We start from the raw sequence: 12,754 nt of genomic DNA on the forward strand, positions 1-12,754 counted from the left end.
TTTAAAATTTTTGGGCACACACTTCCACTATACTTTCTCATCCACTCCCTCTTGGTCTCCATTCTAGCCATTAAATATAGCCCAATAGTTTCTAACATGCCAAGTATGGGCCTTTCTCATGCTTCTAAAATGCTAGAATTAAAACTCTCGCAGAGGTTGTTTAACAAGATGTCACCCTTAGGAGAAGTGCGGAAGTATGCTCTAACCCAAAGTTGAGGTGTTGTATTATCAACTAACCATTTAAAGGCCCCTTCATCGAGTTCCTTTAAAGCCGCCATCAATGCAACAAATAGATTCTTGTAGGGTGCTCTTGCAAGCGACCAAATTCTGTCCTTTACTGCCAATCCACTATGCTGTTTCTTGAAATTATTGTACATGGATCGTACATACATTCTATGCTCCAGATCTGGAAGAATCTCGTGTAAAGCTTGGATCAGCCCTTTCAAAAACAGAACATAACAAATACATTAAAAGACAGCTTTGCATTAAAAATGGACAAGACATATAGTCACATAAAAATTAGCTTAGTAGTTCACCTTCTGCTTATCAGTTATAAAGGTCCATTTGTCCTCATCCTTTACATCGTCAGTCACCAATTCAATTACAAACCACTTTCAAGTAAGCTTGTTTTCAACTTCAACCACAACAAATGCAATAGGATATAACTGGTCATTTGGGTCGATTCCCACTGCTGCAAGTAAAACACCTTTATGGGGACCTCCTAATGACAGCCATCGAATCCAATAATAGGCCTACAACCAACTAGAAAACCTTTCTTGCATGCTGAAAGACACATATATAATCTCTCAAACCTATCCTGTCCCTCATCATCTTCAATTACAATCATGAACATATTTGACCCAGGATTTGCCCTCTTGACCTCTCTACAGTAGTTCCACAGCTTATTATATTGAGCTACATAATCTCCTTCAATCAGCTTCTTTGCCTTTTTCTTTGCCCTATATGCCTGCCATCTAAAGATATTAACATTCATGTCATTTTTTACCTTATCTTTCAGATTACTTACCTTCATATCAGGAATAAGGGAGAGCTTCTTATGGTATCTCTCAACTAGAAATGTAGAGTTTGTAAGTCCATGATCTAAAGTTCTCCCACATGTGTGTTCAACTCGCATGCTTTTGACTTGAAATGTCATTTTGTCAGGTATAATTGCAGTGAAAACTTTCCAACTGCAGTCATTGTAATATGCTGTAACTCTCCTGCCAACATTTTTGCTGAACTTTATTTTTCTTTCGTGAGCCACCCCATGCCTCTTACATGCCTTGATGAACAGCTTTTTGAAGTAAATGTCTGACCAACCTCAAATTTGGGGTCTTGCATGTCCGTATTAGAATTGAATCTTGGATACTTGGCCCTCTTCCTTGGCTGCATTTTCTCTTCTTTTGAATCAGAAGCAATGTCAAAGACTCTGTTTGGATTAGCTGTTTTTAGAATTATTTTTCAAAAATTTTACTATAACTGTGTATATGAAAAACTTTTACTGTAGATATTTTTTGGAATGTTTTAAAGGTATTTTTAAAATATATTTTTGAATATTTTTATATTTTACAATTTTTTTGAGATTTTTTTTTAAATTTTACACGACCCACTATTATCCCCTTCCTTTTTCTCTCCTTCTCCTTCTCCTCCTCCTCCCTTCTCCCCCCTTCCCTCCTTCCCTCCAACCCCAAACCCCTCTCTCGCTTGTGGGTGGTGGCTGCTACTTTAGCCACCACTCTAACCACGACCATCTTGGTCGCGGCTTCTGGTCGCAATCAGATTTGATCGTGACTAGGAAGGTTGCGGTCAGTCGAGAGGAAGAAAATTGGGAGACGGAGAAAGGGAAAGAACAAAAGGAGGAAAGAGTGATGGTGGTGGTAAGGTGGTGGTCGTGGTAGTGGAGAGTGATGGGTAGTTGTGTATTTTTTTTTTATATATTTAGAATTATTTTTGATGTATTGTATGAATATGGTGTTTTTGAAGCTATTTTTATTTGTGTATTGTTGTAGCATTGTAGAAAAAAAATTATTTTTCAAAAAAGTCTGAATCCAAACAGAGCCAAAATCTTCTGATTCAGTAGCATCTTCATCAAATTCAGCTCCCATCTTTTCAGGTTGACTGCTTATCCCCTTAGTAGATTCACTGTTTCACGCAATTTTGTCCCACTCAACTTTTCTTTGTCTGACTTATTGCACTATGTGCTTCTCATCACTAAATTGATAATCACTATCAATAAACCCATCATCTTCACTTGATTGCTCCTTATTTTCAGCACATGTGTTCTTGTTGCTTTTCTTCTTTGTCCTTTGCTTCCTAGTTGCTGCTTTTGTTGGTGTTCTTTTACTTGTTATTTTGGTGGTGCTATTTTATTTGCTATTTTTATTGGTGTTTTTTTGCTTGCCACTGTCACCTTTGCTGTTTTTTCCTTTCTTGAATTTCCAGAAAAAGCTATATTCTCCCATCCTAATTCAGCTACACTTTCATGATCACCTGTCTCTTTATTCTGCAGGTCCAAGTTTGTTTTCACTGTTTCTTCAATACAATGCAAGTTCTTTAGACCTGGATCTACTGCAATCTTATGCCCAGCAGCTCCAAAATCAGTAGTATATCTGCCATCAATTTCACTCTCATCTTGAGTTTGACTAACTGGAATATTTGTCAATACTATTTCTTCTACACTAGGAGACCCTTGCTGGTTTTTATCAACGTCATCTGTACTTTCCTTATATGGATCAGGTTCACAACCACTAATGGAGTACAACTTAAGGTGCACAACAAATACATCAACCATCCCATATTTTTCTCAATTTCTGGCCAAATCTTGAGCAATATCTTCACACATAACATAAACTAACCCATCTTCCATCGTCTTCCCTAGCCTTAAGTAACAGTAAGTTGCAGAAAACTCGGGAATATCTAACTTTTTTGCTACCCTATCTAAAGTACAAATTGACCACCTTTCTGGATTACAACAATCAACAATTTTGACTTGCTCCCCAACATATTCTTCGGTTGGCAAATCAGTGAATTCGCCTCCATAGTGGACCCTAATTGAAAATAGATTACTATTGCCTGCCAACCATTTAGGCAACAATCATCAACCAACAAAATACAAAAAAAGGATCCAATACAAAAGGACACCCCACATATTTTTTCAAAAATGACAACACACAATAGGGACCACAGCTACTAGCATGTATAAAAATCACTTTAGCAACCCTAATAAACATATAATAACACTTCTTACATGCGCTAATCACGTTTATTATTACTTTCTTCACTGTATTAAAACATATTCTTCAATCAATTGACAAATACCATAGCCTAGGGTTCAGAGATACTTACCATAATCCGAGATTCATTTGTCATCCTCTACACTCATTATTAAGTATATCTTCTTCTATTACTGATTTGGTTTGGTCACCTTTTTTTGCTATTGGGTTTGTGATTGGGTTTGGTTTCAATTGAAAGGATTTGATTTACCCTTGGCCCCCCACTTTTTTTGTTTCTAATACATGCTTTGATAGGAAGAAAGCACCTGGTCCTCTACATTTTGGTCAAGATCTGAGTGACTTGCCCTTTTTGTCCTTCAAAAGTTGGTTACGTGATGTTCCCATGACTGGGTCCGTCAAGAATTTGAACGGAAAAGTTAGCAGGGACTAAAATTAATCGTTTTTTTATTTGTAATGGACTAAAAATGCTCGTTTTCGTTCTCAGGGACTAAATTTTCACATCGCTAATATGTGAGGGACGGTTTGTGCAATTTTCCCTATCGGTTAATACCTTAACTGAATCTAGAGATGCTATTTTTGAAGAAAATAGATTCACCTCCATTTCTAAAATAAATGTTGATATTCCAAAGTTAAGTGAGTATAGATACCAAATTTTTCTTAATTTCAAGTGTACTATTTTTTACTTAAATTGCTTGAATAATTATTTTAATTTTAATTTTGTAGTTTGTGCAAAAAAAGAAAGAAAATCAAAAGAAAAATGAATGCTCAAAATTGAAAATTTTTGGTAGATTTTTTTTTCTCTTGTGTTTCAAACTCAATAGAAGAAAACCTAAATCCAACCACAAAACCTACTCAAAAATCTACACAAAACCCAACCAAAAAACCAAGTTAGATTTTTTCATTCTTTCTTTCTCCCAAGGTTTAGTTGGTATAAGGACAACTTATCACATCCCAAATTCTATTTTTTAACACCTACCAAAAATGGATCAAAGGGAGGGGAATGGGACACATAATCCTACTTTATCCTAACTATCAATTCTAGATTTAGAATATTTTGTCTCATATAAACAGATAATAACTCTCAACCCTCTTTTTACCTCTCCCAATTTCAAGACTATAAAAAAAATCACCAACCCCTACCCCCTCGACTCTCTCTCTTTCTTTTCCTCTCAAAAAATTTCACAAAAGAAAAACAACTCAAACCCCACAAAACACAAACCTCTCCCTTGGCTCCCTCTCTTTTCTCTCTCAATTCACAATACATCCACACACACAAATCAAAACAAATGAAGGAAACAATGGACAGTTGAGGCTTGGGAATTTCATAAAAAATGCTAACCAAGGAACTACCACTTACATTGAAGGTATTTTCCAGTTTTGTTAATCATATTAAATCCATGTTAGTTGTCTAGTTTCTCTTACTTTTGCTATTTTTTGTTGTTGTTATTATGTTGTTGAAAATTTGGGATAGGTCATAAAGAAGATTAAGGAAAGAAAAATAGTTTTTGTGTATGCATGTTAAGTATTTGTAAAAATGTCAAAATGAAAAATGGAATTAAATTGGGTGGTTTTGTTAATTTAAGGTCATAGTTGTATTGTAGAAATCACAAGGAGTGTTTCGGTATAAATTTTATGATTTTTGGTGAAGATTTGGGTGATTTTTAAAAAAATAACCGACTGTAAATTACACTTTTGAGCACCTTTCATGTGTTTTTGTAAAAAACTAAGGTAGGAAATGGATTCTACATGAAAAATCAAATAGGGAGGTATATTTTGGTGAAATTTTACGACCGAAAAGGTTGCTGCCGACGATCATGGTTTCAGTCTTGCCAGAGAAGAAGAAGAGATAAAAAAAAAAAAAAGAGGAAGAAAGAAAAAGGAAAGAAAAAAATGAGAGTGGGTTGAGATTTTTTTGATTTGGGCTTGTGTCTTTGTTTCGTTTTGAGGCTTGTGACTGGGCTTTCTTTTTTAAACCCAATATTTTCACTCTATTAAATTTTGCAAGTTTTCTTTGGATTTGCTGATTATTTTTATTAATCAGCCTGCGTTTTTCTTTTGGGCTATAGAGTGGTCCGGTCCAAGTGATAAAAGAATAAGGGTCCAACCTGGTTTTTTCACATTTTTTCAAAATAAAAAATTCAATTTGTAATTCGGTCCCTGATCTTTTGAGTAATTTTATTGTGGTTCAAAAATTTTAAATTTTTTTCATTTTGATCTTTAATTTAATTTCATTTTGACCTCTAAACTTTATTTTTATTTAATTTTTGACCCCTAATTTTATAAAACTTTATTTTTACCTCAAAAACTTTTAAATTTTTATAATTTAGTCCCTAATAGTTTTTATTCATCACTTATAATTGCTCCCTTCCTTTAGTTGTTAATTATACTTCTCTTGCATGTATTTAAATTATACATTTTAACTGTTTTGAGTTTATTTACATATTTTATCCATTTGAATTGACCATTTTTTCAAAAACTAGCTTTTCAAATACAATGCTATAGTAATACACAATAAGTCAACAAACTTCTCATCCATTCAATATATCAATTAGTTCAAAAAATTTTATAGTAAAAATTTTTCATATACACTACTACAGTAAAATTTTTCAAAAACATCTCAAAAAATAACTAATTCAAACGGAGCAAATGTGAATCTTGTACATTTGTTTTAATATATTTTCAATTAAATTGGTACCGTTATTCTTTTGTTGATTTTGAATATAAATAGGGCAACTCTCCCTGATTTAGCTCCTACTTCAAGCAAGCTACTCTCTATTATTTTTAAACTGTTTTATGTACTCTTATGTGTTTTTTTATGTGTGATTGTATGTTTTATGTGCTTTTTTTTTCTTTTATTTACTCATTTTATTTATTTTTAGCTTTCATTTATTTTATTTTATTTTGATGTTTACTAGGAAAGTATTTAAATACCAAATTGTAATAGATAGGTTGTACCCTCTTACCTAAAAAAATGTATTTAGATAGGCGATGTAAGAGATAGATCTTATTTTTGTCAAGAAATGTGATTAGTTAGATAAGTGTAATAGATAAGTTTTTTATTTCCAAAATTTTTCTTTTAAATTGTAACTAGGGTTCCCAATTGTAATAGTTAGGATTTATTTGCTTGCATACTTGTGTGCTTGTGTGTTTATATGTTTATCCGCTTTTCTTAGAACTTTTATATTTAGATATTATACTTATGTGTTATGTGCTATGTGGTTTTACATGTTTATTTATTTTAATTCATATCTTATTTGTTTTATTATGTATCATGAATGCATGGTATCACCACATTAGTCCAACGCTAGTTGTGGTTCTTCCTCTTGTTTTCTTACTAGTCCAACGTTAGTGAAAATTTTTAGAATGAGCTAGTCCAACGTTAGACTCTTAGGCCCTCCCTGCGTTAAATTCATCTTTTGTATGATATTCATTGTATTTTCATATATATATATATATATTAGGTAATTTTTCTCATTTGCATGGTATTTTCTCCTTTATTGTTCTCTTACCCTTTATATGTGAATCACATTATTTAGAATTGCATCTCATTTAGGAATTTAGAAAATAAGTTAGATCATTTGCCTACCAACGTTAGAAGATCCACTTTTCCAATATGAAAAATGAGTGATTATAGTTCTTTACTTTAAATATCCCATTAACCCCTTTATTTGAAAAATTGTATCAAGAGTTTTTGTTTCTCGTACCCATTATGTTGTATTCCCTTTTTTTATTACTTATATCTATGTATACAATTTAATTTTCTTTTTTTCGAATTTCATCTTTGCATGCTCGTAACTCCTTCAAGCAATTATTTTGATTTTCGTAATTAATGCAATTGATACCAATTAAATTTTGAATGGACATTTTGCCCCTCTTGATATCTTATTCAAATTTAGGTTTGCATCCATATAAAAAAAATTCGAATGTGATAAATTTAAAGGTTAAATTAGAAAAATTTTGACTAAATCTTGGAATTAACTCAGACTAGGTTGAAAGTGACTTAGGTATGAATCAATCGAACCTTTGCCTTCCCTTTCTTCAACTGTGACTCCTGAACTCATTTTCTCTCGTTTTCAAAGATCTAGAGTTGTTGAAAAGAGTTTTTATTTTATATAAATTTTTTGTTAAAAATATTTTGGATGACTTGGTACACCTAAACTCAATATCAAGTGGCAACTCCTTTTTAAAAAAAATCCTTTTTAGACTAAATTTTGGGTCTAAACCACTGCATTCTTTAAAAGTCCCATTTTAGGCCATTTTTCTTTATTTTCTAAAATCAAGAATTCACTTTTTAACTCCATTCTTTTTTATTTCGAAAATGGGGTGCGACAGTTTGGCGACTCCACTGAGGACCACTAGTGAGTTCAAACACTTGGTTTAGTCAATTTTTTTTCCTTTTTCTAACTTTTTACATATTACACTTGAATGTTTTAGGTTGCATTTTTTTCTTTTTTAGGCCATCTTGCATCTCACACTAGTCTTTGTCCCTTGTATGCGATAAATGGTTTGTTTACATTCGTTTATTTATTTGCTTATATCATGCTTTGCATTTGGGTGGAAGGTGATATTACCCTAAAGCTTTCATGCATGTTTAATGGTATTAATCCCTCCCCTCAAAGGAGCACTTCATACGTGCATATGCTATTCCTTTTTTAACCCTTTATTTTTTCTTTTAGCAGTTATCACACCACTCCTCCCTATTAAGATTACGATCGATCTATCTGAGCATGTGGTTGTGGCACAACGTGCACATAACAATGTCCGAGGGATCACTCGAGTCACCGACTAAGGATCTTGGGATTGATGATCTTTTGCTCTTTGGTCTGAAGGTTTGAGCACTTGAAATTTTATTGATTCTAGATGCATTAGTGAACCTAAACCTTATGCATCCATTTAGATCACCTAGGATAGAGTCTTGTCTATCTTATTAGGAACACTAGACACGAGAGAAGGGATTCTACCCCTTTTCCTTTTCTTTACCTTATATTTCTGTATCATTTTATTGCTCTAATGTGTTATGTATTATTTATCAAATAAATTAATCTTATTTTCCTCTTTTATATTGCATTCATAAGGTTTAGAAATAAGAGTTCTAGTGTGGCACTCATTTAGGAGAAACCGCCCTTTAGATTAAATTATTACACGTTGAAATTTAATTTATTGCATTAACACTACATGCATATGTATATTACATTTCATTTTAGACTTACCTTGGCATTCAATTGGGGCATCTTTAGGTCATGTTTCAATTATCGTATTGTGCTTTAATAAACTATCATCATGCATCAACTACATAGGAAATGCTGCATAGAAAATCCTACATTAGGAATAAACTATCATTTTGTCTCAGATATATAATCCAATGAGACTTACACATTTATATTTTTGTACCCTCCAAACGGTAGTACACAAGATAAGGTAGGATCTAATCCCTTCCATGATGATGGCATTGAAGATTATGGAGCAACTTTTGAACATTAGAATATGAGTTTCGGATAATCATTTTTTGGTCATTTTATCAAAATTGGTAAAATCTCTTGCGTAAGGACACTAAATTGAAGAAATTTACAAATGATTCCTCATTGTTGAGATAATAAATATGTTGAGGCTAAACTTAATTTTAGAAGGCTCATAGATTAATGCATTGCAATGAAAATTAAAAAATTTGGGACTACAAATGGACAAACAATTCAATCGATTTTTGAATAAACCATCAATTCCATCCAATCCATTTGACTAGATTACTCTCTTTGAGGGTTTCTATCTATGTTTCACTAAAAAAATTAGTCGAGATGTTGCCATTCTTTCAAAGAGTAGATCTTTCATATTAAATTGACTTTAGACATCTCTACATGTACCAACCAAGGCAATTAATCTATTCAAACTTTGTCCTCATCCTTTTAGATCAAATGTCTCTTGCTGTTTCAATTAACCAAATTTTCAAATCATTTTTCAGTCGAATGTCAGAAAATTGATTGGATTCATCAGGTATTGTATGGTGTCTACCCTAAAGGATTGCATTTTTCATGCTAGACCAACCCTTGGCATAAAAGAACTCCCCTATAGGACATGCATATCAATTTTACAGTTTACTTACTAATTTTGGGTTTTTTTTTTCTTTTATCCCCCTTCCCTGCATCTATAAAAGATGTTTCAATAAGGTAAAAATATTTTTTCTATATCTGACAACAATTTGTTCTGATAAATTTTAAAAATTAGAAGTGTTACTTGATTTTTAGATAGATCTTGCAATACAAAATATGGATAATGCATCTGAAAGTATCAATTTAGAGCATCTGAGAAATTCATGATATAGATGTTTGTCAAAAAAAAGAAGCAAAAAAAATCTTGATTTATTGTTTCTAACACATTTTGTCTCAAAAGGAAAAAGAAACAGAAAGTGTGCGTGTATACGTGAAAAGGGAGTTCCGCAAAGATTTTTCTTGTCTCATTTGTATTCTAGTTGAACAAAATTTTTGTTTCAAACATTTGCAATAATAAAGTTTTTTATTTAGACTATTTTTGTTTTGCAATTTTGTATATATATTTATGTGCATTCCATTCTTTCTTTACTCATACGAAGACTTCATTATAGACCTTAAGAAATAAGAGTAAATTTAAACTCTCAATCTTGCCCTTTCTTGCGTGAAATTCATAAGTGTGCATTCAGCTTTCTAAATTTTTGCATACACTAGATTTGTAGGTCAGACTATTCAATAAGAGCGCTTGAAATCCAAAATCCCAAATGAGCCATTTAGACTTGCTAGTTTGTTTTAAGAGACCAAATATGATGATTTTTCTCTTTCATTGGTGATATTCATATTTTGCCTACCTTTCTAGAAATCAGTCACCCTGATTGGCACACTTCAAAATGAGACAATTTTTACTTTGAAAAGGTCCGATGTGTCTAACCTAATTCAATCCACATCTAGCTGAAAATAAAAAATGCTCATTACTCTTATTTATTTTGAGAATTTGGGATGACACTTTAGACATTCGTTTCTCTATCTATACAGATTTTGTTATTTGTTCTCCCATTTGAACCTTTAAAAGTACAATTTCGTTTTAAATAAGAGCCTTAGTGATCACAACCCTACAATAAAAAAATTTTCAAATGTCAAAAGGGAATGGATTCTCCCAATGAACTATTCTTTACTTTGACTATCATGTGAAGTAACAATGATGTTTTGGCCATCGTTTCTACTTTCTAAATATTGTTTGTCCTTTGCATCCTCATTTGAGTTTAAATTGGTAGTTCGTTTCAAAAATATTTATGATCACACCTCATACAAAGGAAAGGAGATTTGAGAATGTTCAATGATATAAAAGATGATAAAAATTTTTGAAAGAGACATGAAGTACTTAAAAAAAGGGTAGATCTATCTTTTAAAAGTTGAGAAATTTTAATTCTAACACTAATGTTTGGACTTCAATATTGACCAAAAAATGAAAAAAGAAAAAAGGCAAGGCAAAGTAAAGAAAGAAGGAAAAAAAAAAAAAAGAGAGAAGAAGGAAAAAAAAAAGAGAAAATTCAATGCCAAAATCCTTCAATGATGATAAAAGTCAAAATGGAGTCCAAGATCTTTGAACCCAAATTTGGGGCAAATTTTGAAAGGAATACGATTTTGTTGTTGCCGAAGTGAAAGAAACGGGTTAGAAGAGAGCAAATCAAGTTCAGCTTGGTTTCGTACAAGGGAAAGTGGAGACAGCTGGATACTCACCTGATTTTGTTTTTGTTCAGACAAAGACAAAAAAGAATACTTAACGGTCCGTTTCAAAATTGGCAAAATTGCCGTTTGAGAATAACATTGGTCAAAAATTATTAATTCAGGCATCAAATGTGTCGAGTCCAAAAGTTGAGGGACGAAATGTGTCCTTAGCCCAAAGTTTAGGGATGAAAACCGGCATTTTCCCAAATTAGAAACAACAAAGAAAAACAGAGCGTCGACTGAAACATATCTTGGCTAAACTTGCACATTGTAACTATATTTTTGCAATGCTATCACTCGGTATAAATATAGCTTGCACAAAAATCCATATAAATAGCCTCTTTCAAACAATTAGTCTCTCATTATCTTTAAGTAATGTTACTGATAGAACTGGATCGCTAAATTATGGGGAAAAAATATTATGCACAGGTCAAGCTCATGCAACATGTCAACTCCAAAAAAGGCAGTAAACTTTGCAATGGACAAAAACAACCAAGAAATTTTTCTAGCATTAAAATTCAACTTATGATACTAAGCTTGGAGATCGGTCATGGTTGCTGTCACATGTAGAGTGCATGAGGTAGCAGAGAAGCCAGTTGGAACGATTGACATGAAAGTATATCAAGGAAAGTAGGGGTTTACTTATCCCTTCTCACATGAAAGAATAATAGTCTCAATGGATCTCCGAAGTCTAAGAGAAAGACTCAACCTATATCTTTGTCCCTCTTTAACATTTGGCTATCTCTTGAGGAGGGAAGCTTACTAAACAACTCCATGTGTTGTAAACTTGTAGTTGGACTTGCCAATTTTGCTCATTGGAATTTTTTGGCATTTATTAGTGCTAGATCTTTTTGCTTTCTTTTCCACAACATTTGTTCTCCTCCTTTTTTTAACAAGAAATTACACCAATGTATGCATCGCTAATATTGTATTTAGGCCAATAGTAGGATGATAGTGTATATAATGTTAGTACATATAAGATTAATCTATAAAATATTTCAAAAGTTATGGTAAACTTATATAAAATATGAATACTATGCCATGTATAATAATCAAATTAGATCAGTCAAAATAGTATGAGAGTTCACATGAGTTGGCACTCCCATAGGCTACATTGTGCTCTAATTTGTAGTATATTGTCAATATAAGTATTGCGGATTTTCCTTTGAAAAACAGAACGTCTAATTTTTCCCTATCTCTGTACTCTTGTTAATGTCTTCCCTCCTCCCTTCATCCTTCCCTCTATTCTCTTTTTTTTTCCTTTCTTCTCCTCCCACCCTCTCTTCCCTACTCCTGTTGCCACACACGTTGGTCTCCTCCCATTCTCTATTATCTTTGCCTAACTACCTTCTTTATTGCTTTTGATTCTCTCCAGGAAATCAGAGTAAGGGCCATTGCAGATTTCGAAATCAACTTTGACTTAGACGAGTTACCAAATTGTGCCATGGTTTGTCGTTATTCAGTTTTTGGTATCGAACCATATGCATTTTTTATACGAGAAATACATGATAGAGACTACATAAAGTTATCTAAAAATTATGAAAAGAGAAAAAATCTATAGACAAGCTAGACGAGTCAAAATTTTCATCATAAATTACTTTAAGAGCTCTTTCATACTTAAAATAATCAAAATAATTTGTGTAGAAGCATTAACTACTGAATGTTTGAAAGTTAATTAGTCCTTAACATAAAATTTTAAGAGCTCATTGATTAAATTATTATACCACTGAATATTACAAATAAGCAGTTTTTGTCACACCCTATTTTTGAAATAGAAGGAAAAGATGTTTAAAAATGAGTTTTTTTTATTTT

The 12,754-nt window shown here is 32.4% G+C and overlaps 1 long non-coding RNA gene across 1 annotated transcript; it reads left to right on the top strand.

Annotated features, from left to right (window-relative positions):
- Positions 1 to 4,204: 4,204 nt before the first annotated feature.
- On the top strand, positions 4,205 to 8,288 carry LOC140006130 (uncharacterized). The gene is made up of 2 exons (XR_011813764.1): positions 4,205 to 4,597; positions 7,913 to 8,288. It is a non-coding gene; the product is annotated as an uncharacterized lncRNA (long non-coding RNA).
- The last annotated feature ends 4,466 nt before the right edge of the window (positions 8,289 to 12,754 follow it).

The sequence above is a fragment of the Coffea arabica genome, chromosome 4e (genome assembly GCF_036785885.1).
Source record: "Coffea arabica cultivar ET-39 chromosome 4e, Coffea Arabica ET-39 HiFi, whole genome shotgun sequence".
Classification (NCBI taxonomy): Eukaryota; Viridiplantae; Streptophyta; class Magnoliopsida; order Gentianales; family Rubiaceae; genus Coffea; species Coffea arabica.